This window comes from Periplaneta americana, chromosome 17, assembly GCF_040183065.1.
Source record: "Periplaneta americana isolate PAMFEO1 chromosome 17, P.americana_PAMFEO1_priV1, whole genome shotgun sequence".
NCBI lineage: Eukaryota > Metazoa > Arthropoda > Insecta > Blattodea > Blattidae > Periplaneta > Periplaneta americana.
The window spans coordinates 133,821,570-133,849,468 of NC_091133.1; the positions used below are offsets into that span (position 1 = coordinate 133,821,570).

At 36.0% G+C, this 27,899-nt stretch overlaps 1 protein-coding gene across 2 annotated transcripts in view; it reads left to right on the forward strand.

The window, feature by feature from the left end:
- The first annotated feature begins 6,060 nt into the window (after positions 1-6,060).
- Positions 6,061-27,899, forward strand: part of LOC138692843 (discoidin domain-containing receptor 2-like) — a 1,078,796-nt gene continuing 1,056,957 nt past the window's right edge. Inside the window, exon 1 of one of the 2 annotated variants that reach the window (XM_069816116.1) lies at positions 6,061-6,170. The gene's annotated coding sequence lies outside the window, so the exon portion shown is untranslated. Of the gene's footprint in view, positions 6,241-27,899 lie in introns of both variants that reach the window. The other variant, XM_069816115.1, reaches the window with a different exon arrangement.

The window sequence follows — 27,899 nt, forward strand, 5'->3', positions numbered from 1 at the left end:
TATGTTGACGTATATGTCTAGTGTCAACTGCCATTATACTAGGAGCGCACTCAGTTGAGTGACTTATTTGGCCGGGATTCCGCAGTTATGATGCACTGCTAGCTATGAGAATATTATGGATTTTATTGATTTGTCCTACAGAATAATCCCCGGCGCCGGGGATCTAACCCGGGTCTTTGGTTCTACGTACCAAGCGCTCTGACCACTGAGCTACGCCGAATTCAATCCACAGCACCGTCTCGAACCTCCCTCCTTCAGTGTTTCCCTTTGTGGCCTGACTCCACGTTAGGCTTATATGTGGAAATATGTCTAGTGTCAACTGCCACTATACTAGGAGCGCACTCAGTTGAGTGACTTATTTGGCCGGGATTCCGCAGTTTTATTATTTTTTATTTTCTTGGGTTATTTTACGACGCTGATTTGATTACCTGGTTGGGTTTTTCCGAGGTTTCCCCCACCGAAAAGGCAAATGCCGGGTAATATTTTGGCGAATCCTCGGACCTCATTTCATCTCACTATATCTCGCCAAAATGTAAAAAAATTGTACAACATTGTAAAAATTGTAGAAAATTACTAAATTGTAAAACTATAAAAATTTTTAAAAATTGTAATTGTAATATTGTAAAATGTTGACATGTTCCACATCTTAAAGCTTCATTGCTCATGTAAGATCTATGGAATAAAATAAATGAATGAATGAATGAATGAATCTAGGTTATTTAGCGTCTGAATGATATGAAGGTGATGATAATGCCGGTGAAATGAGTCCGGGGTCCAGCCCCGAAAGTTACCCAGCATTTGCTCGTATTGGGTTGAGGGAAAACCCCGAAAAAAACCTCAACCAGGTAACTTGCCCCGACCGGGATTCGAACCCGGGCCACCTGGTTTCGCAGCCAGACGCGCTGACCGTTACTCCACAGGTGTGGACATTCCGCAGTTATGATGCACTGCTAGCTATGAGAATATTATGGATTTTATTGATTTGTCCTACAGAATAATCTCTGTAATGTTGACAATTAATAGAAGAGAAGGTGGAAATATGGGCTAGGAGTGGTAATATGGGCTACCTCGTTTTTTAATACATATGGTGCTGTTACCTAGCGAAAAAGCTTTAAAACTACATCTCGTGTCCATCAGTCTGCGTGCACAAAGAGACAAACCAGTTGCCTTTGTGGTGTGGATGTGGTGTGTCCTTTGTGTTTTTCATCAATTTCGAAGTTTTTGCAGGTATGTAGTTTCAATTTTATTGAAAGAAATATATTTCTTGTTTAGAAATCACGCTTAATGTGTTGCCCTGATTAAGAATAACTCTACCACATGGCAAAAGTACCGGTAATATTTATTTAGAACAACAATGCCATACATAATCTTAGAAACCTTCATGAGTCGATACTGCTAACATGGGCTAACGCTATGTGTCAAATATGGGATAGGTAGCCTATATTACCAGCACGTTAACACGTCCCGTATTTTCACTATCGTGATTTACGTTATTTGTTACAGAATATTGTCACTGATGTGACACAGGTTTCCTACTTATGTTTCTTTGTTTTTTTTTTTTTCCAAATTTATTTTCAAATTTTTGTGGTAGCCCATATTTAGACCCCACTACCTACAGAGGACCAGTTCGTCTTTCTTTCAAAAAGTAATTATATGCAAATATCTATTGCAACTCTTGACCTTTAAGACTGGAAAAATTGTATATGAATAAAGATTCCCAAGCAATATGGCACACCATTTTCCATTATTATGAGGAAAACAAAATGGTAGCCCATATTTCCACATTCTCCTCTATTTGAGGAGAAAAATTCGGTCCGGCGCCAGGGATCGAACCCGGGTCTGTCGTTCTGCGTACCAAGCGCTCTGACCACTGAGCTACGCCGAATTCAATCCACAGCACCTGCTGTCAACATTACAGAGATTATTCTGTAGGACAAATTAATAAAATCCATAATATTCCCTAGAACTGAGCCTAGATACTGACGCACAAAGCTGAAATCTTAGGCGAAGGAAGGTGATCAGAGTGGCCATAGCACAGCTTCCGTTTGTAAGTCGACACCTGCTCCATATGTTTGCTTCCTCAGTGGCGGCTGATTGACTGAGGCAAGTGCGGCTGGACCTCAATCACTTGGCTTAACTGAAATCAAATTTTGTGTTTATGTAATGTATTAGTTATTTGAATGAAGCATATATCGCTGTAGAAGCATTTGAAAACTTTGTGATGTAGATAGACCTGTTTTGCAGTAAAATTTGTTCCTGGGCCACGATCGCTCGTGCCGGGTCTGGCTTGAGATGTACAGGGACATCATTTTATTTTTACTTCAATTTTTATTGTACCTGAGTTTTTGAATGTACTTCACTCCCACCCCTTCTACTAAGGAAGTTCCAACTCCACACAGAACCAAGACCGCAAATAGTAAGCAGTACTGAGTTACTGAGTATAGTACGTTCCAGAAATATGTTTGCGTTTTCCAGTGACGAAAGAGCTTTCAATATTGAATCATATTTTCGCACAGGTACTGTCCGTTTGCCTACGTCGCATCCCGATTTCCCCCACCTGCTTCTGCTCGCCCCTCTGTAAAAGCTGGGCTGTCTTAGCTCTTTTCTGAAAACATTAATTTCTCTTAGGAATTGGACGTTTACGTAATATTATACAGCTGTTTAATTTAACTTAAATAAAAGGGCCTCGTTAAGTAATTAACTGTCACGTGATTTCCTCCCTTTCTATACTCCTGCGGCATAACCACTTGGACGGACAGTAGATAGCATGTCTGAGTAATTTTATATTTTCGGGTCGGGCAGAAGTGAAGATTGAATTCACAGTACGTAGAGTAGGTACAGAATTATTTCAACATGAGTTACTAGTACGAAGGACGAAACTGGCAATTGGAATTAGATGCAATAGTCTATAGTGCGATAATATGCACAAAAGAACTGAAGCCTGTATCGAAATGAACGGTCACCATTTTCAAAATTGTGTTTAAATATTCATATTATGATTATTTTTCAATTTAACTTCTTTCTCTATATTGTACGCTAATGTGCTGTAGACAGTATACACTGCATAATGAATACGTTCGCATGGATAATTCACTTCGTGAGTAAAAACACTTATTCTTAATACAGTACTGTACTTTGATTAAAGAAAAACCTAATGAAAATTATCAAACTCAAAATCGCGATATTTCCTAGTTTACGTAAATGGATGAACTACTTTTCTTCCATCCTATACCTAGTAGAGTGATTTGTGTTTTACGCCAGTATCATCGAACTCCAGTCTTGGAGGGAGGAGCAAGCGGTGTTTCCGGTTCTCTGAAGGTATAGACAGGCTAATATTAAAATGTTAGTAAAAATAAAATGATGTCCCTGTATATAGACCTGTTTTGCAGTAAAATTTGTTCATGAGGCCAGGATCGCTCGTGCCGGGTCTGCTTCTGGATTTTCGTTTGTCTTCGCGGGCTTTTGACGTTGCGCTTTAAACGTTGTAACTGAGGCACAATTCGTCTGGCCTGGTCAGGTTTCACTCCTCTCAACTATGGGCCGGCCTCAAGGGTAGAGTGGGGTGGGAATAGCAATGGTGACTTGTCTTCCTAAATAGGCCATAAATAGCAAACATTCCAGCTCTTTGGCAGACAGAGACCCACACTATTCTCTCCTCTTATGTCTTAGTTTATGACTTAAGCGAGGGTGTTGTATTATTGTACTTCGTGTAGTGAATCTGGGCCAATGTTGTTATGTATTTCGGGAAAATATAAACGGAAACAAATGCGAGAAATATTGCTGGTGTAGTTAATTCATTGTTAGAGTGTCCTTTTTCGAGAAGAAATAATATTGAAAGAAAGGCAGTTTTAAATAAAGAGAGATCCGACCGAGATACCTACGACATCGCTGACAATTTTTCTGACAGATAATTTTAAAACGCGAGTTTCTATTGCATCCTGGTATGGGCAACATAAATGGTTATGTGATAATGTGGTGCAAAATAAACTTTTCTGTTGGCCTTGTTTGTTGCTGTCAAAGGGAAAAAATAAAAAGAAAAGAAAGAAAGGGGAATTTCAACACATAATATGGGTTGCTTCATCACACTGAAACAATCACTGAAACTCGCAGCATAACAGCTTATTTGATGAGTGAAATTATTATTTTTCATTGATACTAATAAGAATAGACTAATAATAATAATAATAATAATAATAATAATAATAATAATAATAATAATAATAATAATAATACAGTAATAATGATATTAATAATATAACAACAATAATAATTAATATCATAAACAGGCTTCGAGACTTTGGACCCGATACAATAAGTTTACTGTGCATGCACTATAGGTTGTTGACTCGCTGCAGGTAGATAGAGATGTGTTGAGGAAACAACGTTGCTATTTAGAGCAGAGTACAGTAGTATGGGGAAACGCACATATGTACATTCTGAAAGTAAATATACATAACACAATGATAATTTCAAAAGAATGTGAAAAGCATTTATTCTCCTGTCTTTTATAAGCATTTGTGTTTAATTATACACAGTGTTAATGGTGGAAATAAACATGTAGCAATTTTAATTTATTCATTTATCCTATTGGTCGTCTTTAGGAAGTGCAGTTACAGTACCGAATTGCAATGTACCTACTACATGATACATTCCCAGTGACTCAAACGTAAATAATTTTCGGTTATCTGCCAAATTTTATACTGTAGAAAGCTGCGCTCTACGTTGCATGACGTGATAGAAGCAAAACGAAAAAACCTAACATCATTGCAGTCTCTAAGGGCCGTATTCATAGACATTCTTAGCGCGGGCTTCCGGTGGATGATGAGAGAACTAACGGTTTTTTCGTATTCATAAACCAGTGTTATCGATAAGATATGATATGAATCCTGTACAAGTAACCAGTCGATAGCCCGGGCTAGTTTAGCACGCTCGTAGAGCGGGCTAGCGAAATGTCTATGAATAGATAGTACTTTATTCTCGGGTGACTCTATGTCCACTAATTTGCTATTTATAACACACAATGTTCCATATCCGTTATTTTTACATAAAATTGATTTCCACTTCTGTTTTACACATTCAGTAACCGGTGTACTTGATGTCTCATTAATTCTCTGCATCATTTTCTAAATTAATTTGAGGGCTTCCGGCATCTCTTGCTCTGACTTTTCTAACCGTGTAATACTTTCAGACACAGTATGAAAACCAAATTATTCGTCGGAAACTTCAAATCCAGAGCGTTTTCCTTTGCGTATTTGTTGTCATTCATTCTACAGTACCCCCACCCACTGTACGCTTTATCACTATACTCAGTACGCCGTTATGCGGATTTCCCACTGAACTGCTCTATTGGGTCCGAAGTCTCGAAGCCTGGTCATAAATAAACAATTTCTATCGGAGGCATTTAAATTAGGCTAGTTGCATTTGGCCTCACCGAGGATTTGGATCACCGGCCACTACTGTTTCAACCTAAAGTGATATAAAGGTGCACCAATCACATAACCCACAGTCTGTCCCGTTATACTGGGAACTTTCGGCAGTTCGCGATACGAAGGTTGAAGCCGGGCGCGCTAGAGGGCAGGCGGTCTGGAAGGGCCGGATGAGACATGCGCAGACGACACCGCGCAGCGTTTCTTCGCTAGGCACGAGTCTTCGGCCGTCCCACAGTTGGTTCGGTGGACGTGTGGCGTGCAGGCGGGACATTCGGAAGCTCCGGACCAGGGTGCTCACACGTCACGACCGGTGACAAGTGACTGACGTAAACCTTCGATAATCAATCCCGTGCATTACGATGTGAAATTAGGTTATGTTTTTCACGCATTGAATTAAGAAATACAACAAACTTTTAGACATCGGGAAAAGAAGTGTTTTTTTTTACGTGTTCTATTCGATATTGTGAAGCAAACTGAATCCCTTTACAGCTGTCTTAATGGTGCGACGATCGACCGGTTATGTAGCTCCTGGTGTAGCAAGAAGTGGACCAAATTATTTGTGTGTTTAACAACAGCGACGAATGTCATATAAATCTGATGGTGCAGTGCCGACTTTAAGAGAAAGACAAGTGTTAGTAGCAAGTTAAAAGGAGTGCGACGAATTGAATTCTGTGACTTGTAAATAAAACCCGACGTAGGAACCTGGAGTGCGTTGTGTAGTGTCCAGTGCATCAGAGACAGGTAACGTCACTTTCATCTTTTATCGTTGGATTAGTAGTTTTCTGAAGATACGGGACACCGCCGACTCTTGGTAAGCTTCAGTTGTTAATTATCTATTATTCTTGAAGTTTATCCAGCAGGATCAACAAACTTCTCTAGTTCCTGTCACAGACACTGCAGATCGATATCGGAAATCGATTAATAAGGTTATTTTTTACTATGTTCGCCTCAACCGGCAATGCAAAGTGTTCGTGCGTTTTTAAATTCTGTGGAAGTGCTTTCTTTGTTTCACATGGGTCCTAGCCTTCGGTACAGAAGTCCAGTTTTTCAGAGTAAGCCTTTGAATGAAGCACGTGACATTAATTAACCTTTCTCATTCGCGTCTCGCTGAGGCAGATAGTGCGTGCAGTGCGCGTCTGATGCCGTCAGTCGCACGCATGGCGGTGCTGGCTTCACGCCGATACCAATTAAACCCTTCTGATTTTAGCACTGAAAACTGTCGAGGGATTGAACACGTGTGCAGTTATCAGCAGTCTTGTGAAACTGATTCTGTATGCTGGACGAGTGTTGCTACGCATTACGTTAGGTATACAGTCTAAACTACCATTACCGTACCTGCTCCAATAAACGTACAATATGCCTTATGCCTTAAGGGTATATCTACGTGAACGATAACAAATATTATCAGAAAATGCAGGCTCTAAATTTCTAAAATTTTATAAGAAAATGAACTCACAATTGAACAAAAATTACAAGGTACCACAGTAAGACTTACTGGAACTTAAATATTTGATAAAAGTATAAAAAAAGGTTACTAATATTTTTTAGATTTCACTTTTTATTTTAAATTAAATTTTCCAAAATTTAAAAATTTTCACACATATTATTTCGTAACTCCACAACCATTAAAGATAAAATTCTGAAATTTTGTATACTGATTTAACATGTATTTATGCAAAAGGTAGACTACAATAATGTCCATTTCTTTGAAAATAGAAAAATTAGGTCACGAAACATTATGTAAATTTTAATATATTTTATATAGGACAAATAAAAAATTGTATTAAAATAAAGAATGCTATATGTCTGAGGGTAGTCTACTTTTCAGAAATAAGTGTTTATTACATGCAGGAAAAATATGAAAGGTGTCAGAGAGACCATAAAAATGTTACGGTTACCAAATGATGTAACTGCAGAATTTTGTTGTTGTTTTTTACATACTTTGATAAAACTGGTTTGAAAAATATTATTAGTAATCTTTTTTTATACTTTTATCAGATATTTAAGTTCTAATAAGTTTTGTTGTGGTACCTTGTAATTTTTGTCAAATTGTGAGTTCATTTCCTTATAAAATTTTAGAAATTTAGAGCCTACATTTTCTGATAATATTTGTGGTCTTTCATGTACATATACCCTTAATAAACCAATTGATTACTCATCCGAGCTTTTGTTTACTGATCTTAATGTTTTCAAAAATTAAACACATTTATTATATTGCCTAATTAATCTTCATACATAAAAACCGTAATACAAATTGTATTATTATAAATATGGAACTAAAAGATCCGATTTTATACGACTAGAGGAACCAAAGTGTTTCACAAGCACAGCTCTGAGCCATGGTACCTACTTTGGTCGAAGGTTATACAATAAAATAATTCATAAATACCCAAATTTGGAAAATTTTAGTATCAGAAATTTAAAAAATAGCGTTAGGAATTTCATTTTTAAAGAATATATATTGATGTAATATGTATATGTATTTGTATGACTTAAATTGTTAAGATTGAAATTGTATTTTTAAATTTAATTTATTCCTGTAATTTTTTTTTCTTGACCCACTTTGTGTCAAAAAATTATCTTTGTGTTTAGATATCTCCCTGAGCACGAGTTTTTTACTCCTTCAGGGAAGAACAAGATTGTATTTTTGTCCATGTTATTTTATTAACAATAAACAGTATGTAACAGGAAAATGAAAGGGCAATGTTCGAATTGAAGTGGGCGAAACCGGGGAATTCTCCTCTTCTGAATTTTTTCTCCAACTTCTCTATTTCTGTGTTCATTCCCAACCGGGGAAAGAAACGTCTTCTCTCTCAATATACAGCATGTAGGCCCCCACACCTGAATAGCGCTATTTTTCATGGGATTACATTTCTCATAATTATTCTATCAATAGTCTCTAAACACACACCTTCATCTCAAAGAGCAGAAATAACTAAAATGCTCTCTCAATTAATATCACTCAGTAAAATATTGTATTCCAATGGATACCATCTCATTGTGGAATCCTGGGAAACGAGAATGCGGATGCTTTAGCAAAGAAGGGCAGCACTGCTACTTACAGACCTGTTACTAAATCTACGTATTACTCTGTGAAAAGATTTATTAAATCTACATACTTAGACTTCAACAAACAAAATTTGATAACACAATCTCAAGGGAAAAAATGGAACTCTCTGCATCATAATCCACAGTTAATTCCCGATTTATCACAAAAATCGTCTGTAGCTGCATTTAGATTGGCAACAGGCCATGATTGTTTGGCCAAACACCTGCATAGAATTGGAATATATCAGTCCCCTAACTGCCCATTGTGCAACTCAAAGCAATAAATGGATTCGGAACACCTCAAAATCTGTGCTTCAGTGGCTGGCCATGATAATATCTTTGAAAAATATTGGAGTGCAAGAGGTCAAATGACTTTATTGTCAAACGCCTGGCATTAGAAAACAACAACAACATTTCTCATAATTTACTTTTATTTTCTATTCAGTGGTCAGAACATTTTCTCCTCTAGAGTGAATTTGCTATATTAAGCTTATTCTGAATATCGTTTATAAATATCACCTAGATTTCAACATTAAAAAAAAACTTATACTTTAATATCTGCAGTGCCTGAGAAAAGTGACACAAGTCAGTTTCCACAAAGCTTTTTTGATAATTTATTGACAACTTACGGAATATCTGCTCGCTTAGAAAAAAAATACATAAGTATTTCTCCCATTACAATAATTCATACAGAAAAAAATCAAATCGACATAAACCAGTGTAAGTTGTCAATAAATTATCAAAAAAGGTTTGTGGAAACTGACTTATGTCACTTTTCCCGAACACTGCAGATATTATAGTAATATGCGTTACAAGAGCGGTATGTTGAAGTTTTCATGTTCAAGGAAAAGTTTGAAAAAGCGAAACGTAGTTGAGCTTTTTTAATTTCCGAGATTTGAAAGAAAACATACCGCTCGTGTATCGTACATTATTTTGTGCGAAGATCGTTTATTACATATCTGAAAGAGGAATTTCTAATTAGTTGCAATGAAATCTCCATCTTGGTTTCTGTTCAATGACGGCAAATTTGGAAAACAAAAATATCTATCTTCAACATTGTTGCTTTAAAATGTTTTCTGAGTTTACTATACTCCAGCAGGCCGTGATATAGGCCTACGTCTGTTTTTTTTTTCCCAGTCTATAAATGGGAACTTAAAACGAACGGTAAGGTTATGTAATGATTTATTTTTCATTTAAATATTTTAACAATATTATTTATATAACATATTGCAGTAATAACATCGGCAAGTTTGTGGATTTTTTTCACGGCTTCCTTAATTTTACTTGCATTACGAATGCAGTAACTTTAGTGGAGTTGTAGAGTTTACTTAATTTTTGCAAATATTTAAAAACAATAATTAACAGTGCAATTTAGGTGAAATTGCAGTGGTAAGTTTCCAATTTATAATTATTACTATATTGAACGTCTCTAAAAATAATATGTTAAAAGCCTAAAGCAGTAAAATCAATATGTCACTTAAGCGGTAAGAAGAGGGAAATTGTTATATATGTTAGGTTGGGAATACCGAATGTGGAATTTTAGACTTTCCGCGGATTAGTTTTGTGCGGAAACCAAGTAAATACGCACGATCTCGCACAAAAGTTAATTTATGTTACCTGTCATGACAATGCCGATAAAATATAAAAATCATATTTTCGAAGTTAATTTCAATTTGAATGAATTTTTTAAGGTTAAGAAGTTGGCGGCTAAGGAATAAAAAATTTATATATATTTGATTTTTGTGATTTTACTTGTTCTGTGGTAGAATAAGGCTCTCCGGTGACCAGAGCTCCATATGCTTCTTAGATTCTGAAATCACTGTGCCAATGTCTTTTCGTAATGCGTGATAGTGTACAGATTCCCCGCTACTTGACGTTCATGTAGGATGTAGACGGTAGATTTGATTATATTCCTCGACGTTAGATCATGTCACTGAGTATTTGGTTAACGATCATGGAGGAGGGAGATCCCAGTGAAATACGCGGCCTGTGCAATGTTACCAGTGGACGGTTTTAGGATTTTCAAAAGAACTATTATTTAGTATACTATTGAAGAACTGCCATCTTTTTGTTAAGTTTTGATCCATAAATATCTTTGTGCAAATTGTGAAACTGTGGAATAAGCGAATTTTTTAAAGGTCGAGGATCTGTGAGGGGTTAGTTTTGGTTTGTTCAGGCTTTTGGTATGTCTTGCGTATACGCTTATTGTTAAGTAAATAGAAAGCGAGTTATAAGATCTAGGTTCAGTGACAGGTTACATTAGGTTTGATTTGTCCAGGCTTTTTATATACTTTGCATATATGTGGTGCGAAATTTGGTAAAAGGAAGTAAAATTGTGCTACGACTGTAAAAGTAAGTTATTTTGTGTGTTTTTTTCATGGAAATTATCCAGCCATTTTTTAAATTTAGAATTAGTAAAGTTTAATTTGTTTTCAGGAACTTAAACTGTGTTTCTCGTCATTTTACAATAATTTTCACTTTTTAAAAACCATGAACTAAGGCCATTAAAAAAATAGAAGCAAAAGGCCGTCATGATGGGCTACAGTTTTACCACATAAAAAATAGCATACTATTACATTTTTATACTTTTTTTAAAATAAGTACGTCAGAAATACTAAGTAGCCTATACTGTATGTTTGTCGTTTTCTTACACGTTTCTTGCGAGATTGTTTTCGTAATACGATTTTGTTGTTGATTTGTGAATTATCTAGTAGGTTAACAGTACCTCCATAAGTGTCTGCATAAAAACTTATTGGAAACTTAACAAAATTCCAGAAAGGAACACGGTCTGCACCTGTGGATAACGGCTAGCGCGTCTGGCCGCGAAACCAGGTGGTCCGGGTTCGATTCCTGGTCGGGGCAAGTTACCTGGTTGAGGTTTTTTCTGGGTTTTTCCCTCAACCCAATATGAGAAAATGCTGGGTAACTTTCGGTGCTGGACCCCGGACTCATTTCACCGGCATTATCACCTTCATATCATTCAGACGCTAAATAACCTAAGCTGTTGATAAAGCGTCGTAAAATAACCTATTAAAAAAAGGAATAGTGCTACACGTTCTCATAGAAATACAAACGCAATGCGAATTTGAACAGTTAAATTTCACATGCATTTTCTTTTGTTCTTAATGTCATTGTTTATTTCATACTTATTCAGTATTTATTTTAATACAATAGCCTTTGGTATTATAGTATATTCGTTTCAATTTCCGTCAATGAAATGGAGTGATCGCATATACTTTTGTAGAAAAATCCAGCTTTCGTCATGTTTTACTGCCGGCTAAAGGTTTTTCTCTACTGGCAAATGATACTGATTTTTCCGCGCCATGTATCTTCCATCAGAAGTAAAGGTATTAAATTTATTTTCAAAGGTAAATGTAATACTTTTCTGCAAGCCAATTTCTCGTACGTTGGTATTTCTTAACTGGCAACTCTTTTGTGATTGTTTATGTGGCTAAAAAAATGCGTAATGTTTTGTTACATTCACGTTGAACTCTAGTCCCAGATTTGTGGAAAACTTCCTCTTAATTATTTTTATTTTCTTTATTTTTTTCTTTCTTAGCGGTATCTAGTCGATGAAACCCCAACATATCATTGCTTCTTAGCGGCAGTGGGTTGGTGCAACCTGCAATAAGTACTGGGTGTTCATTTCAAAGTGTGTCATGACGTCACTGTTGATGAGTCAGCGATTTGAAGCGAGTTTTAACTTTCATGTCAGAGAAGTTGCCTATTAATCAAGGCGTTTAATCTGAACTTGAGAACGTGTACGGTATAACTTGAACGTCGTAGCAACAGATGGCGGTCTGTACTGTCTGTGTGCTACCATAACCTCTTTCGAATTGTGTTTTGCGCGGGCAAGTCGTACGCAGGGTATTTGTTATCATCGGTTGCGTACGGCAACATTCCACAATACAAATCAAATGCTTCGTGTCCATGTTGACCGTCGAAGTTAATGTCAACAAATACGTAAGAAATCGTCTTAACCCTCTACCCATATCCCGACAGTAGGAAAAAAAACCCACTTCAGTACATGTTTCCAAACAGTTCACATTCCTGCCACTACAGGCGTTACCGTACATATCAGTAAGTACTCTTCAGAATGAACGCCGTACTTGCTATGCAACTTCTCTTACACATAGGTAATACACCTCTGCGGAAGTGTAGGAAGATTGAATTCTCTAGGCTCATCGACTAGCCATATGACGGCATACAGCGAGCCATGACACACTTTGAACTGAACACCCAGTATATCATTATTGGCAAAACAAATGAAGTTTATCATTGCGTATGTACTGCACTCGAGGTAATAGCTACTAGGCCTACTAGTGGCTTCAGCAGCGAATGCACTGTTTACTATAATCGTTAAAAGTTAAAGTTCTTTGTTTTGTCATCAAGCTAACTTATGATCTACGATTATTTAAAATCATACAATCATCAACTACTCAAACTTTCCTCGCAATTACAGGGATTCTGCCAATCTTTTGTCTTGCACTTTGGACGCATTCTACTTTCATACTGTATAAGCGTTTACCAGTTTATAGCTGAGGAGTGCAGTGTGATATCGAAGGGACACAGGTGCGTGGGAAGAACTGCTAGTAAAGTTGGCTTGCAGTACAAGTTTGAATGCTTCGCGCAATGACTTCTGCAGGTTCTTCAGTTTTGTTTGTATTTATATAAACATAGCTTTATTATTGTCATGTTTTCACTGTCTTTCGAGCACTCTTGGGTAGCATGTATTCTTACAACACAAGGAAGTCAAGTCAATACATCATTGAAAACGTATGCATTCGTACTGTATCTTAAGAGTTTACCGAACACATTTTTTATCACTCTTCAACCTGACGACACGAGAACCCGTAAGTTCGTGGTCCATGATGTCTTGCTTCCATCTTACAACACTGGACGTCTTATAAATAATGTACAAGCATAAGTACCCCACCCAGACAAACTTCAACTCAGCGATTTGGGTATGCGGGTTGCATGCTGCCCCTAACGTACTCGGTGGTCTAGCCGGTGGGTCCGCAGTCAGGGGCGATGACAGTCAGCATGGCTTCTTTCGGGAGGAAAGTAAAGCTGAGAGATCCATATCGTAGATTTATCTTGCGTGAAAAAATGTTTTCTTGATAGAGGGCTCCAGTCAAAATTTGTTGGTCATTTCTTGCTGAAATTCGACGCTGAAAACCTTTGCAGTAGAGAGCATCGTTACGAGTAAACAAACTACAACTACCACTATTATTTTTTTTCTCTTGTACGGAGGAGGGACCCGGTAGGCTTGTACTGCAGCCTCTAGTTTAATGTGCTTACCACTCCTATTCTGTGAATGATTGGGTAGCCGAACGGCCGCGCTCTTGTACAAGTACAGCACGCCGCACCATGAACTTAACCCGGACTATGGATGATGATGATGATGATGATGATGATGATGATGATGATGATGATGATGATATGTGAATTAGTAATGGCGAAATGAGTCCAGGATCCAACGCCGAAAGTTACCCAGCAATTCTACTGCAATTGGTTGAGGGAAAACTCTGGAAAAAAACCCAACCAGCTAACTTGTCCAAACTAGGATTTGAACCCCGGCTAGCTAGTTCTATGGTCAGACGCGCTGATGTTACTCCACAGCGGTAGACATCTTCTTTTCTTCTTCTTCTTCTTCTTCTTCTTCTTCTTCTTCTTCTTCTTCTTCTTCTTCTTCTTCTTCTTCTTCTTCTTCTTCAGGCTCTACAACTCTCAGATGAAAGTTTTGGCCTTCTCAACAACTTTCTTCCATTCCTTTCGGCTTTCAACTATCTTTGTCCAGTTTTCCGCCTTCATAAATTTCAAATCATTCAGGACATCATCCTCCCATCTATTTTTTGGTCTATTCTGCTTTCTGTTAACTATTGGTTTCCATTTGTATATTTGTTTGACTAGTCTATTATTCTCCATTCTGTTTATATGACCAAACCATCCTAATCTTAATGATTTATTAAGTTCCTATTCTTTACCAGCTCATTCAGTTCACTGTTGTATTTAATTCTCCATGTACCATCATTCATTTTAGTTGGACCAAAAATTTTCCTTAGTATTGCTCTTTCAAAAATTAGTAGTCTGTGTTTTATGGGGTTTTTAAGGGCCCATGTTTCGCTGGCATAAGTTACTACAGGTCTTATTGTGGTACAGTATAGCTTAAGTTTGGACTGTTTAGATATCAGTTTACTTCTAAACTGCAGGTTGGCATGGTATGCTTTGTTTCCCATTACAATTCTTTCTCTTATTTCTTCCTCAATGATGTTGTTATTAACAGTTGGTCCAAGATATTTGAAACTTGGAACTTGTTGAATCATTATATCATTTATTTTAAAGTCTCCTAAAGTTTCTCTCTTTGTGCTACATTTTAAGAATTTTGTTTTCTTCTCATTAATTATCAATCCAAATTTCATTGCCTGCTCTTTTAAATTGTTAAACGTTTCTATCAAAACCGGTTTTGTTCTTGCAGTTATCATTATGTCATCAGCATAAGCTATACATTGCCTTAGTTTTGTTGTAATGTTTCCCCTCATCTCCAGTTTCTTCAATATAAAGTCTAAATAGTGTAGCTGAAAGCGGATCACCTTGTTTGACACAGTTTCGTGTACTGAACTTTTCACTTATCTTATTGGTCACGTTTATTTTTGCCTCAGTGTTTCTTAATGTTAGAGCTATTAATTTTATCATTTTATTAGGTACTTCATAAAATTTTATACACTCAATAATTCTATTTCTACATATTGCATCAAAGGCATTACTGAAGTCAATGAAGATGTTATATAGGTTAATATCAAATTCATAGCGGTAGAAATCACTATGGATTTTTCAATGACAAATCTCAGACCTAACCGGGACTCGAACTCGGGCGGCCTGCGTGACAGGTTGGAGGTCTGACCATTCAGCCACCTCAGGGGTTTCTCTCTTATGGAACGTTAAACGTGGCCCAGCAAACGGTGGTTTTTCACCGGCAGACCGTGCGGTTCTTTCTCTTAGGCCCAATTGTATAAAACTCCCTGACTAAAGATCAGCTTTGATCGAAGATCGAAAAGTGAACCGAGTTCAGACACTTCTTCTACTGTATTGTATAAAACTTTTCTGCGATCAAATTACCTTGGTTCAAATGCAATCTAAGTTCACATGAAAAGGATTTGGCAACATCGCATAACATCGAAAAGTGAACCGAGTTCAGACACTTCTTCTACTGTATTGTATAAAACTTTTCTGCGATCAAATTACCTTGGTTCAAATGCAATCTAAGTTCACGTGAAAAGGATTTGGCAACATCGCATAAACATCTGAAATACGTGATGCGCGGACCATGTTATACAGGTTTGTTCAGTGTTGCCAATCTAGCGACTTTAACTCTTTTTCAACAACAATTTCTTTAACTTTTATATTGCTTAACTAGGAATTTAGTAACCTTTTTAGCACCCCATAGTGACCAAATTTAATCTTTCTTTGTTGATAATGAGAAATCTAGCGACTTTACAACTACTTTTTGGCGACTTTCCGTACACTCTGTTGGAGACACTGGTTTTTTGTGCAATGTAAATAATGGCGGACAATAAGAAAAAGGTTGACTGTTGTCAGAGTTGTTATCATGTTATGGTGTTTGATACTGCTAAACATAATGAAGCTTTATAAAACGACAATTTTCGTTTAGTAATACAGTTAATTGAAAATTTATGAATGTACCTATCATATCCATTAATAATTAATGGTTGTTATAAACATAATATAATTATAGGTTATGCTATTTGATACTGCTGAACACGATAGAGCCTTATAAAATATAAGCTTGTTTGTGTATTAAGGCAAGAAATTGAAAGAAATATATATAAATGTACGTATCATATCTATTAATATTAATAATAATGGATATTTTATTTGCGCAATCTGTCACTCGTATACTTCAAACAGAAAAGGAATAACTGAATTTGGATCATCTAACTTAATCGAAGAAATTTCTTCAGTCATAGTTGACTTTAGTTTGAGACAAGTTAATCTCAGATGAGACTTTATACAACACAAAATTCCAAGTTCAGCTGAAACAAGGATCAATTTAACCTCTGATCTAAGATTAAATGGTTTATACAATCGGGCGTTAGAGTTAGAGTTTCTTGGCTTGTCTTCGTAGCTACAAACATTCCAGCATCAGTGCGTTTAGACGAACATATTAATTAAAATGCAGGATAAGGAAAATTATTGTATGCATTTAGTTCAATTCTTTTGTGCTGGAAACAAAAGATGCTTGAATTGCGCAATACATGCGGTGAAAAAGTATTCCTACATTATATGGTAGTTCATTCGCGTTTCTGGAGCCACAGCACTGTTTTGGAATAAGAGCGTAAACCTCAGAACGGGAATTTTTTGCGTTAAGTTAAGACCAGCCAAAATAAAGTAAATAGTTAATCGCTAATGGACTGCTTAGTGTTCAATAAATAGAGAAGTAATATTAAACGATGGCTTGTTATAAATGTTTAAAGCAATGGTTTGAGTTGAAGTCTTAGTTTTTGTCATTATGTACTTTGAATGGGATCACCGTCGCAGCTTGCGTGATCATAATTGCATCAGCTACAGTGGACGAACAGTATTATAGAAATAACAAGTAATTTTACAGTGAAAGAGTATTACGTAATGGAAAATAAATGTACTGTGTATAATACAATGAGCAAAGAATCATGGCAAAACATAACATGTGCCAGTGTGTAATAAAAGAGATTTGCTTGGGTTTATTACTGGAATCCTATTTGTTTGAAGTCTCTATTACGTTCAGTAAGTGCGGTTTATTAAATAAATAACTACAATATAAAAGTCACTGTAATTAAAATCCTCAAAGCTGAAACCTGTGAAAAAAAAAACGCAATTTAATACTTCCAGTACTGAACCTGTTTCTCTTATCCGTCCACTGTGAAGACACAAAACCAAAACTCTTTCTGTATTGGCATTGTGTGCTGGGAGTGAGAGGAAGTATTAAGCCATGTTTACGGATTCACTCAACTGCTCATCAGTGAAGAACACAAAAAACAACCCATTATTAATTGGCCATTAGCTCAGCCCAGTGCTCCCCGCCAGTTTGTTTTATTTCGCAGACATGACTCGATATGAAGTGATTTCATTAGGCCTAATAAAATGTCATCTACAATAGTGTCTGTAACTTTCAACCATTCAACAGATTTTCCAAATACTGACCAATTTGGTAGGTCTTTTAGAAACAACCATAAAAATGTTGAAAAATTAGATAAGCTTATCATACCAAGAAGTTAAAATATTCAACTGCAGCAACATAAAATGCAGATGTAACTACAGGCAACCACTTTACGGATTAAATCTTACATAACTTTTTAAAAATTGTTTAATATTAAAGTAAATAAAATTAGCAGATTTTAAATTGTGCCCTCAAAATGGCGCAATTAATTCCTATTAATCAAGATGTGTGGTTACTCTAGATACTCTTGTGCTGTGATATTACGCTTGTGCGTGGGTTCGATTTCCACTCCGGCTTGGTTTATCGAGGTTTTCCTAAAGACATGGTGGTACAGATAACAAAATGTTCTAAGAAAACTACAGGAATGAAGGCGCTAAAATATCTAGCAGCCATTTTTAGACGAAACTTTCTGAATTTTAGCAGCTATTATAGCTTTTCCAATAAAAATTTATTTTGACGATAGCAGCTTAACCAGTAATTAATGTAAATGTATGAAGAAAGATGAGTTGGTAGTGACAAGGTGTTTCTAGGAAAACAGGCTTTTGTTTTTAGAGTATGCCTAATTACAATGCAAAATTCAAATTTTCAGCATGACTCCAGATCAGGAGTATTTCCTCATACGGAAATAGAAGTATCATAAAACTTTTAGGGCCGCATTCATAGACATTTTTAGCGCGGGCTTTCGGTGGATGATCAGCGTTTTTCGTATTCATAAACCAGTGTTAGCGATAGGATATGATTTGAATTCTGTACTAGTAACCAGTGGATAGCCGGGGTTAGCTTCGTACGCTCGTAGCGCGTGCTGCGAAATGTCTATGAATAACACCCTAAAACTTCTTTTCCCGTCTGTCTTTAATAACCTCTAGCAGATCTCTCGGTTTTGTCATCCACCGGATGAACTAGAGTTTATCGAACGTATTATTTTTTCAACGTCCTTTCATGAATTATATATCATTTTCTCACAGACTCTACTCATCAAATGATTGTCATTATTGACAACTGTAGGCCTATATTTTCACAGTATAAAAGACTAGAAAAAATGTTTAAATTGGAAACCAATAAAACTTCTAACTACTAGATTCTTTGAAAGAAATTTTATGAAATTGTTCAAAAAAGTTAATATTATTTCTGTTACCAATGTTATTTATGTCAATTCCTGGAATACCAGTTGCACTTTTACTGGAGATATCAGATGCATGTGTGTTAATATGGTGTCATTTCCACGAAAGATTACATCGACCGGAAGAATGCTTCCTGTAATTTTGCTTGCAAAAATCTTTTTTACAATTTCCGTTTTGTTCTCCGTGCTGTCTCCTACATATCCGTCATCAGCCGTAATATTATCTTCTTCACTATCAGTACTAGGTTGTTCCAGTTTAATTTTCGATAACTAACTAAAATTTGTATATTTTAAAAATATTATGTTTTCTGAAAATTTCAATATGACTCCTAACTAAATAGTGTTTTCTTTACCCGTAGTTTTAGCACCTCTTTTACCGCTTGTTATAGCCTGTAAATGACTATTTTATTTTAGTCATTATGCATGGAAACAGGACATTTCTAGACCTATCGATATAGTAGAGCAGCCATTTTCAAGCGGTGTGCAGAAGAAAATGGAAATAGTAAAGATTGTTGTAGAAAAAATTATAAAAATTAAAGTGAAAAGGGTAGTAAAGAAAGTGAGTTCATAAGAGTCACAATTCAGCGAAAACGACACTAGTCAATATTCAGTAAACACAGTGTAAGTGTGCGAATGGCAGAGAAGCGAATGACTGACGCGAAGCTAAGGTTGCCAGTTCAGTAAAGTTATAATATCATACCAAACTTACAAAATATCGTATCTTACTTACTTACTGGCTTTTAAGGAACCCGGAGGTTCATTACCGCCCTCACATAAGCCCGCAATTGGTCTCTATCCTGAGCAAGATTAATCCAGTCTCTATCATCATATCCCACCTCCCTCAAATCCATTTTAATATTATCTTCCCATCTACGTCTCGGCCTCCCAAAGGTCTTTTTCCCTCCGGCCTCCCAACTAACACTCGTACCTTACTTGTGCTTATAATAGTACATTATGCAACGAGCCTATAATGGTAGTAATTAAAACGCGAGTATGTTCATGAAACGAGCGCAAGCGAGTTTCATAATTTTCATACGAGCGTCTTAATTACCATTATAGGCATACGACTTTTTATGCTAGACCATATTTCTAACTTGAAATTATTCATAAGTATTCATGCTATTCTTATCTGAATAGGGAGCGGAACTGACCTTGTGCAATACCTCGTAAATTTGAGATGTGCGCAGACGCGAAAATATTGATTTTTTTCCGAGGAACAAATGTCATTGACCTTGATATAATCTAGAGAGTAAAATGAACATTAATCTTTATATAACCTGGAAATTGATTTAGACATTGAAAAACGAGATGACAAATTGAATTTATTCTAATATTATTTACAATTAACGCTAATTATTATAGTAACAGAACATAACCTTCTGCGACAGTATTGGATTTCCAGCCTCCGTGACGTTTCGCTAGTTGTCTTTCGATTGCATATCCGAGAATAATCGATACTTGCGCTTTGATATTGCTACAATGGTGATTTCTGATTGGTGGAACACCTGAACTTTAATGAGTAGGTGTACTTTAATGAGGTCCATTAAAGGGCTGCTACCAGGTGTATAATTACTGCATTTCGGCATGGCCGAGCATAAAAATATATATCGTAGCCTACATCAAACACCTCGACAAAACTCGTAATAATATGTTTCTTTTTTCATACTTTCTAAATAACAAATTAAGGAAACATGCAAAATACCATAATTATTACATAAAATATTGTATTGTAAAAATTTTCTATCTTTAATTTTACATTTTTATCTACACTTCAAATAAAAATACAAATATGTGTGCTAGTTCTGTTTGTGAATAATGTGTCTTTTGTTCGGTGCTTCTCAACCTTTTTTGTCCCATGCGCCCCTTCACCATTCATCACACTGTCATCCCCCCCTCCCATTTAGACTAAAAAATAATGCTTATAAAATTGAAAATATTTTATTTTATATATTAATGCATATACATTTATCTCATTTATTTGTATTTTATAGTTCTCAAAATTTTCCCCCTGGTTGGGAATCAGTGGTTTAGATTATGAGTGTGCCACGTGATTTTAAACTGACATCTTTATTCTGCCACATTCTAAGAAATGTTAATTTTTTATTTTACGACGCTGTATCAACATCTTTGGTTATTTAGCGTCTGAATGAGATGAAGGTGATAATGCCGGTGAAATGAGTCCGGGGTCCAGCACCGAAAGTTACCCAGCATGTGCTCGTATTGGGTTGAGGGAAAACCCCGGAAAAAACCTCAACCAGGTATCTTTCCCTGACCGGGATTCGAACTCGGGCCACCTGGTTTCGCGGCTGACCGTTACTGCACAGGTGTGGACGAGAAATGTTAAACAACGCTGCATTAAAGGGACATAGACCAACTTCCTTAAATAAGAGATAGTTGGTAGCCCTAGATTGGTCTATGTTTTGTAGAAAATGTGTTATACGTATTTCCTGTTGCGTTTCGTTTCAGCAAGTTTTGTATGTTGGCTGCAGTGTATGTATAGTTTGCGGTATATTTGTCTTTGTGTATTTTTAATGGAGTCCGCAGTATGACTATTAGCGATTCCACAGTGGAAAAAAAGTACAGCTTATGTTTGAAACAATTACAGTAGTTCGAAGTTGTATTTTAGTTTTTGGTTGAGGTCATGAGTACTGAAGCTACTTCTGAGTCCGTTGAAATAACAGCATTCTGAACAGTGGCGGTGCATCAATAAGAGCACATGAGCACGTGAACGCCTTGTTTCCATTAATGCTCGACTAGTTTTATTATTTAATACCGTATTAGCGTAGTGGGGATGTATAATATCAGGATCGAATATTTTAAACTTCCCGCATCTTGCATAAACTTCTTATGTAAACTTGGCAACATCCGTTCACGTACAAGCCGTGCTCTTTTCAAGAAGGTTACAGAAATTTCACGCATGCGCGGGAGAAAATTGTCTTTCGCTGGCCGCTTATGACTCGTCAAGAGCACAAAGCATTAAGTGAACAGTGAATCTATCCTACAGATGTCAGGTGCATCGATGCCTATCGTTTACGTGCTATATCTCGAGGAGAAAATTTAATAAGTCTGTATCTTAGCCTGCAGGTGTCAGCATCTCACTGTCGGAAAGTTTATTTTATGTGGATGTGTGTATAGTGCTGCTACGAGAGTGTAGTTTGTGAATTACTATACTTCAGTGTCGGCATATAGCATACTTTGGATTTCAAAGACGTGCTGGCTGAATGTGATGGTGGTATGAATTTAAATATCTGTATGGTGGTGTATATTATTTAAGAATAATATTTACTGGCATGTATTTATAGTATTCAATTTATGTGAATGGGATTACAGTACTGGTATAGGCTATAGTGTATCAGTGTGTTGTGAATCAAAATATATTACTGAACACACACTTTTGTGAATTGTTTTATGTATTAATTTTTAACAGATGTAAACAATGATCTCTGTTCAAGTAATTTTGAAGAGTAAAGAACTGGGTAAACTGGCTTTCCAGGAAAAAGTGGAAATAAAAAGACTAGGTTTCATTATTATTATTATTATTATTATTATTATTATTATTATTATTATTATTATTATTATATGTTGTTTTGAATTTATATACGGTTTTTCGACAGTGAAACATTGGAATCATGACATTTCATATTAGGCTAAAAACGTACGATTTCAAATTCTGTTCGATTTTGGAACACAAAATTGTGAACACACATAATATTTTATCACGAGCCGCCACTGATTCTGAAACATATTAAAGTAGGGATACATTCGTTAGAATCCTGAAGATAGATTTCAGAGCACGAGAAATGACTTTTGCTGTGGGCAGTCCAGAAAAACTTTCAGAATGATTAAGTACATATTGAATTGTAGATGGAAGACAGAAATGGGAAGAAGATGGAACGTTCAACGCCAGCGACCATAAATGCAAACACAAACCGAAGAGGAAAGACAAAAGTGGTCACAGCAACTCACGCGATCCATACGAATAGGAAAAGCCGCTGGTCACGAGCGAGCAACGCTCCTTGAAAACAAAATTTACACCTGGATGTGTCGAGGCCCACAAAGAAGCTTTGTCTTTCCTCCAGCTTCTGTGAGCATCCCGTGAAGAACAAGTTGCTGCTAGGCGCGGTTTTTATATTCGATTAAAAATCTGAGCTGAATATTCACCTGCGTGTAAAATTCAATTAGTAAGTACTGTAATAATCCGCTTCTTCTTCTTCTTCTTCTTCTTCTTCTTCTTCTTCTTCGCATGTTTGTTTTTGCATTTAGCTTTCTGCAATAAAATTAGCAGTTATATCCGAAGGTCAGACTATGCAAATGCAAATTATACGTGAATATATTTATGTGACGAAAAATTCATGACTTCTTCTGAAGCAGATGCTCATTTTTATGTGGTTAAAATCTTTCAACTTTATTCATTTTAATTAAATTTTAATATTACACTATATTTTGTGCGAGATCGTGCGTATTTGCTTGGTTTCCGCACAAAACCAATCCGCGGAAACTCTAAAATTCCACATTCAGTATTCCCAACCTAACACACATAACAATTTCCCTCTTCTTACCGCTTAAGTGACATATTGATTTTACTGCTTTAGGCTTTTAACATATTATTTTTAGAGACGTTCAATATAGTAATAATTATAAATTGGAAACTTACCACTACAATTTCACCTAAATTGCACTGTTAATTATTGTTTTTAAATATTTGCAAAAGTTAAGTAAACTCTACAACTCCACTAAAGTTACTGGATACGTGATGCAAGTAACATTAAGGAAGCCGTGAAAAAATCAACAAGATTCCATAGACTGGGGGAAAAAAGACAGAAGTATATCACGGCCTGCTGGAGTATAGTAAACACAGAAAACATTTTAAAGCAACAATGTTGAAGATAGATATTTTTGTTTTGCAAATTTGCCGTCATTGAACAGAAACCAAGATGGAGATTTCATTGCAACTAATTAGAAATTCGTCTTTCAGGTATGTAATAAACGATCTTCGCACAAAATAATGTATGGTACACGAGCGGTATGTTTTCTTTCAAATCTCGGAAATTAAAAAAGCTCAACTACGTTTTGCTTTTTCAAACTTTTCCTCCAACATGAAAACTTCAACATACCGCTCTTGTAACGCATATTACTATTACACATATTAGGTGATTTTGTTTAATAAATAACACATTTTTCTTAGATAATAAAAGATATATACCTCTGATGGAGGTTCTGGGTGATATGTGCAGTGAGGGATATACTTGTTGAGCGAGCGAAAATGTTTCAAGATGAGTAGTACGTTTCATAACAGGGTATAATTTTAATTCCTTCTCATCATTTGGTTTATTTTACTACTGTTTTATCAACTGCGATGAAGGTGATAAATCCGGCGAAATGAGTCAGAGTCCAACGCCGAAAGATGCCCAGCATTTGCTCTTAATAGGTTGAGGGAAAGTCCCAGAAAGAAAACAACCAGATAACTTGTTCCAACCAGGATTTGAACCCGGGCCCTCTCGTTTCACAGTCAGACATGCTAACCGTTACTCCTCAGCGGTGGTAGGCCTATATACTTAATTAGAATTTTACTTTGGTTCGTAATATTCATTTTATTGTGCCGTAAAGAATTTTTTTGGACGATCTCCCATTTTCTTCTCAGATTTCGATGTTTCTTCTAGCGCAGGGATGTCGAACAGCGCTCTCAAACTGTGGAACGATTAATACTGTTTCCTACCATAGCTGAGCTGAAACGACAGTCTGTCAGCTCGCTGTAGCAGTGTTCTGTACGCAGTGTGTTTATCAACTCTGGCGGCTGGTATGGATATGGAACGACGATTCAATAGTGAGTGGACAGATAAATATTTATTTATCTTAAAGGAGGAAAGGCACATTGCTTAATATGTAGAAAGGAACTTGGATACATTGGCCATCATAATATTAAAAGGCATTTTAATTCTACACGTCATGCTGAAGCTTATGGACCAGAAAAGTTATCCGGTGTCACTCGTGAAAAGTCTGTAGAAGAATTAAAATCAAGATTGAATTCAGAAAACCTTCCATCATCATCGAGTGCTAGTAGAATAAGCTTGCTTCGTGCTAGCTACAAAATCTGTGAAATTATTGCAACGGCTTCAAAGCTATTTACTGACGGAGAATTTGTGAAAGGCTGTCTCATAGTTGTTGCAAAAAAGGGACATGTCCGGAATACGTTAATGATTTTAAATCTATATGTTTGTCTCGTAATATTGTTGCAGAGCACGTATAATAAATGGGAGATAACTTGGAGGAACAACTAATAGCAAGAATGAAAACTTTCACTTATTACTAACTATAGCTCTTGATGAAAGTACCGACTGAAAAGATACCGAGCAGCTAGCTACGAGTATAGTATATTCATAAGGAGTGTCGAATCAGATTTAAATGTTCGTGGAGATCTTGTAGATGTCATTTCACTAAAGGATCGAACTCGAGGAGGAGATATTTTTGAATCTGTAACAAAAATTATGAACAAATTTCAAGTTACGCTAAAAGCAATTAATTTTATACATCAAAACAGTTTACGTTTCTGAACTTGAAGTTGCACTGCTACAACACATACACACAAAGTTGGTATTTTAAACATGATATTAACAACATTATTATTAACTTATGATTTACCTATTTCCGTCACTAAAGAACAACATTCAAGGAATAACCCAGCAGTTAAAACTTTATTATTATTATTATTATTATTATTATTATTATTATTATTATTATTATTATTATTATTATTCAACCTCATGTAGGCTACATTCTTTGTTTATCAGAGTTCATCAAGTGCAAATCTAAACTGAGTTCCTAATCAATTGGTAAGATGTATAAAAGTTATCAAAGTACCAGCCGCCACAGTTTCGCTTTTGTTTACTATCACTCGGCCGGACTGCCTGCTGCCTGTGTTCAACCGTTGCACGGTGAGGGAGGAGTGAAGGCTCTGCAGTTCACAGCTCGAGAGCGCTGTTCGACATCCTTGCTCTAGCGTATTCAGAATTCCAAATAGCCTCAAGCTTGCTCCCTTAGGTGCCCTTATTTGTTGTACGCTGTTATTGGTTCATCTATTTTCGTCAGTTTCAGATACTGTGGAGCATGCTGTTGCTAATAGCACTTGGAAAAGTTTCATAAGAGCTTGCGTTTCAGTTTGTAGCGAAAAGGATATTGAATTGTTTTTAATACTGTACTTAAGAGATCGGTGTTCTGTCTTTGGAATTCTAAATAGTTCAATTTTTTTCATTTGTTTATTTCTTTATCTTTTTATTACTTTTATAACTTATGATAATAATCATGATAGTAGTAAAATCATAATAATAGAGGAACTTCGGGTATAATGGAATATCATTTTTGTTTTTGTTAAGCATCTAAACATTAGTGACACAAAATTAATGATTTTTAGTGAATATATGATTTGCTTGACTTCTTTTTGTTTGTCATAGCATCAACTGAATAAATTATTTTTATATTACGTAAATAACGACCAATGTACAAAATGTACATTTTTCGAGTAATAGGGAATACAACAATTTTTACTTAGTAATCTTGTCTTTTATTTAAAAACTGTTACTAAATATGTGTTAAAATAATCGGAAAAGCCTTAAAAAAAAAAAAAAAAAGTAGACGGACATAATCTAATCCAAACCAAATACAGTGGTTTAATGTCAACATAGTCAATGTTGGTTTCCGTTAATAGATAATTTGACAACGAAAGTATTCCTGTATATGTAAAAGTACTGTTAATAGAATGTCTCATGTCAACTTATATTTTTCTTTCGGTTAATAGACCTATGAGATATACGGTTATAAGTGAGGACAATATGGAATACTAGTATTCCATATTATCCGCACAGCCATTTTGTAAAATAAACATCTATCAAATGATATCGGAAAAATATAAACACATAAAATCACTGAGATGATAAAGATTAACTACTTACTTACTTACTTACTTACTTACTTACTGGCTTTTAAGGAACCCGGAGGTTCATTGCCGCCCTCACATAAGCCCGCCATTGGTCCCTATCCTGAGCAAGATTAATCCAGTTTCTACCATCATATCCCACCTCCCTCAAATCCATTTTAATATTATCTTCCCACCTACGTCTCGGCCTCCCCAAAGGTCTTTTTCCCTCCGGCCTCCCAACTAACACTCTATATGCATTTATGGATTCGCCCATACGTGCTACATGTCCTGCCCATCTCAAACGTCTGGATTTAATGTTCCTCATTATGTCAGGTGAAGAATACAATGCGTGCAGCTCTGCGTTGTGTAACTTTCTCCATTCTCCTGTAACTTCATCCCTCTTAGCCACAAATATTTTCCTAAGAACCTTATTCTCAAACACCCTTAATCTCTGTTCCTCTCTCAAAGTGAGAATCCAAGTTTCACAACCATACAGAACAATCGGTAATATAACTGTTTTATAAATTCTAACTTTCAGATTTTTTGACAGCAGACTGGATGACAAAACCTTCTCAACCGAATAATAACACGCATTTCCCATATATTCTGCGTTTAATTTCCTCCCGAGTGTCATTTATATTTGTTACTATTGCTCCAAGATATCTGAATTTTTTCACCTCTTCGAAAGATAAATCTCCAATTTCTATAGTTCCATTTCGTACAATATTCTGGTCACGAGACATAATCATATACTTAGTCTTTTCGGGATTTACTTCCAACCCTATCGCTTTATTTGCTTCAAGTAGAATTTCCGTGTTTTCCCTAATCGTTTGTGGATTTTCTCCTAGCATATTCACGTCATCCGCATAGACAAGCAGCTGATGTAACCCATTCATTAACTACTTCATTACATGGCGTATTTCGTTAAATTGTATATCACATGCATATTTAGTAATCATCTACTAATATCAGTTTACCTTCAAAAGTTTTAGAAAACAACAGAACATAGAATTGATTACTAACAAGTTATCACTACTTCAACTCAAGCGAGACTACAACTGTAGCGCTAGGAGGATCATATGAAGTAGTTTTCGTGGTTCCCGGTAGGTTGTGACGTTTTACAGAAATGAAACGTAACTATTCCACATTACTCGAATATTCCGTAACACCCGA